Below are 4,301 nucleotides of genomic sequence, written 5' to 3'. Positions count from 1 at the left end.
TTAAGAAGAATGAAGACATCAATCCCACCAAAGCAAGTCATCATGGACTTAATCCCGACTTGGCCCAACAAGCAGAACAGGAGTTAGCTCAACTAAAACAAGAAGGCCTCATTGAACCCACACAATCCCCTTGGGCTTGTGCAGCCTTCTATGTCAATAAACGAGCGGAACAAATACGAGGGAAGCTTAGGCTTGTGATCAATTATAAGCCTCTCAACAGTTTCCTACAAGATGACAAATTTCCAATCCCTAATAAACAACATTTCTTTGCAAGATTAGCCCAAGTTACAGTACTTTCAAAGTTTGATCTCAAAGCTGGATTTTGGCAACTTGGTATACATCCAGATGATCGGCCCAAAACTGCTTTCTCTCTACCTGGACATCATTACCAATGGACCGTTATGCCTTTTGGTCTCAAAACTGCTCCTTCCCTATTCCAAAAAGCCCTCACAAAAATCTTTAGCCCAATCCAAGATCACGCCCTCATTTACATTGATGATATCCTACTTTTCTCTCGTACTGAAAAAGACCATGTTACCCTCCTTCAACAATTTCATGCTCTAGTCAAATCTCATGGGATAATGCTCTCAGAAAAGAAGATGATTTTAGCTCAAGATTCAGTTGAATTTTTGGGAATGACAATATCACAAGGCTCATATGTTCCTCAACCTCACATCGGTATTCACCTTCAAGATTTTCCTGATGAATATCTTTCCAAAAAACAAGTCCAACAATTCCTCGGTATTGTCAACTATGTCTCTGAGTTTATCCACAATCTCAGTCATTACACCAAGCCCCTTTACCAGATGCTCAGAAAAAATCCTCCTGCCTGGACAGATGTACACACCCAGTCCATTCAAAATCTCAAGGCTCTCATCCCGAAATTATCTCTTTTAAAACTTCCCTCAGAAGGAACCAGAATTTTACAGACTGATGCTAGCAATGACCACTGGTCTGCCATTCTTCTCGAAGATCTTAATGGACGAAGACACGTGTGCGGATATAAAAGCGGACACTTCAAGCCTTTCGAACAACATTATCATTCCACATTCAAAGAAATCCTTGCTGTCAAACGAGGCATTGAACGATTTGCTTTTCATCTCAGTGGACATCATTTCCAAGTGGAAACAGACATGACTTCTTTCCCATCAATGTTGGTCCCCAAGTCTAAACGACTTCCACATCCACAACTTATGCGCTGGAATGAGTGGTTCTCGAACTATTCTTTTATTGTCAAACATGTTAAAGAAAAAGACCACATTGTCCCTGATTACTTTTCCCGCCTACATGATAAAAAGCCTTCCAAACCACTCCTCCTATACACTCCTCCTTTGCTGATTTACACCATGACTTCCACCTCTTCACCAAACCCCCTACCTCCTGGCATTTCGGATCTACCCCCCGAATTCCCTTCTCTTTACTCTACTTTACCCATTGATGAAACTGAAACCCTCAAGACATTGATGTTCTCTTACCAAACCAAAGCCATTCAAGAAACTGGTCCCTATACTCTTGGCTCAATCGGCATTCACCCCGAATTTCCTTACATCACTCTTTTTTCCATTAAAAACCTTGCTCGAGATTTTACATGGAACTCCCTCTGGTTTTTATGGTATTTACTTGCAAAACACACCATTGCTATCGAATTCCCTGTTAGCCTTATGCTTACCTGGCTTCACCAACTGGAACATGGCCCCTACAATCCAGAATTCCTCCCCTTTCACATTTTTCTCCTCTGGTTTTACCATCTCCCTTGGTGGACATGTACCTTTTTCACTGAAGCTAACTTAATCATTCCACACCAAGTCTGGCCCGCACCTGCTGATGATGCACCTTGGGAAGAATATCCAACCCCTTACATGGCCCAGCTTGAACATGACCGTGATATTTTTTATTCAAAACTCAAAGAAAAGCACAAACCGACAGATCCGACAAAGCCTACCTCCAACTGTCAAGACATGGACATCTCCCCTCAATTATCTCCAGAACTGTCGCTGTCTACGTGGCACCCTCCTCAGCCCATCATTACAATTGAAGGAGAATTTCCTCCTGTCCCAGTACCTCCTGATGCTAATCCAGCCACGTATCCTACCTATGATAAAGATCCAACGGTCTATCGATATTTGCAAGAAGATTCCTATCCTGCCTTCTGTCACCAGAGCACATGTACCCATAACCATAACCACTTTGTGTTACGTGCCTATCCACCCGAAGACAGTGTTCCTGACTCCCACTCAGAAGATTCCCCAGGTGGCAACCTTCCAGTTCTCCACGACTTCTTCTCCTAACCACCAGAGTCACTCGATGACATAGACTTCGATGTAATCGATGCCTTGGTGGCCCAACATCACCAACAATCAACATCAAAGACATCTCCATCCACAACAAAAGGCTCACGCTCTTCCACGTCACCACACTTGGCCCTCTAACTATTTTGGCACCATCTGCCGACGATATTGTATAATTATTGTTGTTGATGTTCTGTTTTTGCTTTCCATATGTATTATTGAGTGTGATGTAAGCCCTTACGCATGTAAAAGATGCCCTATAGCTGGCATCTTAGATGCCCTACAGCTGGCATCTCTTTTGTACAAAGTTTTCCTATAAATAACAACCCCTTCTCTTCGAAGGAGGCAGGCAACTTTCAATATATCTCTCTCTCACTATGACTAAGCTCACAGCTTAATCCCCTTAAGTCTTGGGTAAAAGTAGTTAATCTCTTTGAGTCAAAATTACCAGTAAACCTCTCATACCAAATCCATACGAAAGTATGCTCTGTACTTGCCTTGTATACAAGGATCCTGTACATCAGAACTCGTACGGGTTGGTCCCATATTAGAACAGAGTAGTCCAAACATTTAGGTTCTATGAAAGGTTGGGTTGACTATGTGTTGAGCGACCTTAGACCCGTAAAAGGACCCTCCATCAAAGCCTGTAGATGTTAGGCTTAAATCGGGTCATACCTTGGGTACGAGTTGTCTGTTTCACTTTCATAATCCCTGACATACCTTAGGATCTATAAGCCTTGATTGCTCTATGAAAGAAAAGGGTCACACCAGACCTCTTGACCTACCGACCAACCAGGGTCCCATATTACATCGAAGTCTATGTCATCGAGTGACTCTGGTGGTTGGGAGAAGAAGTCGTGGAGAACTGGAAGGTTGCCACCTGGGGAATCTTCTGAGTGGGAGTCAGGAACACTGTCTTCGGGTGGATAGGCACGTAACACAAAGTGGTTATGGTTATGGGTACATGTGCTCTGGTGACAGAAGGCAGGATAGGAATCTTCTTGCAAATATCGGTAGACCGTTGGATCTTTATCATAGGTAGGATACGTGGCTGGATTAGCATCAGGAGGTACTGGGACAGGAGGAAATTCTCCTTCAATTGTAATGATGGGCTGAGGAGGGTGCCACGTAGACAGCGATAGTTCTGGAGATAATTGAGGGGAGATGTCCATGTCTTGACAGCTGGAGGTAGGCTTTGTCGGATCTGTCGGTTTGTGCTTTTCATTGAGTTTTGAATAAAAAATATCACGGTCATGTTCAAGCTGGGCCATGTAAGGGGTTGGATATTCTTCCCAAGGTGCATCATCAGCAGGTGCGGGTCAGACTTTGTGTGGAATGATTGAGTTGGCTTCAATGATAGAGCGTTCAAAGTTACGGTATTCTTGGGTGTATTTGGTACGGTATTTGAGGAGGCTATACGGAAGATGGGCATATTTGCGGGTATGGGTTTCAAATAAAACCTTGTGGTGGTATTTTAGGATTTGGGCTTTGTGTGTGAAAAACAGGATGGAGTATTGGGCTTCAGCAGAGCGTCCAAAACTTTGGTGGTCCAATTGGTATTGGAAAAAGGTACATGTCCACCAAGGGAGATGGTAAAACCAGAGGAGAAAAATGTGAAAGGGGAGGAATTCTGGATTGTAGGGGCCATGTTCCAGTTGGTGAAGCCAGGTAAGCATAAGGCTAACAGGGAATTCGATAGCAATGGTGTGTTTTGCAAGTAAATACCATAAAAACCAGAGGGAGTTCCATGTAAAATCTCGAGCAAGGTTTTTAATGGAAAAAAGAGTGATGTAAGAAAATTCGGGGTGAATGCCAATTGAGCCAAGAGTATAGGGACCAGTTTCTTGAATGGCTTTGGTTTGGTAAGAGAACATCAATGTCTTGAGGGTTTCAGTTTCATCAATGGGTAAAGTAGAGTAAAGAGAAGGGAATTCGGGGGGTAGATCCGAAATGCCAGGAGGTAGGGGGTTTGGTGAAGAGGTGGAAGTCATGGTGTAAATCAGCAAAGGAGGA

The sequence above is a fragment of the Mangifera indica genome, chromosome 2 (genome assembly GCF_011075055.1).
Source record: "Mangifera indica cultivar Alphonso chromosome 2, CATAS_Mindica_2.1, whole genome shotgun sequence".
Classification (NCBI taxonomy): Eukaryota; Viridiplantae; Streptophyta; class Magnoliopsida; order Sapindales; family Anacardiaceae; genus Mangifera; species Mangifera indica.
This window is presented reverse-complemented; position numbering follows the sequence as displayed.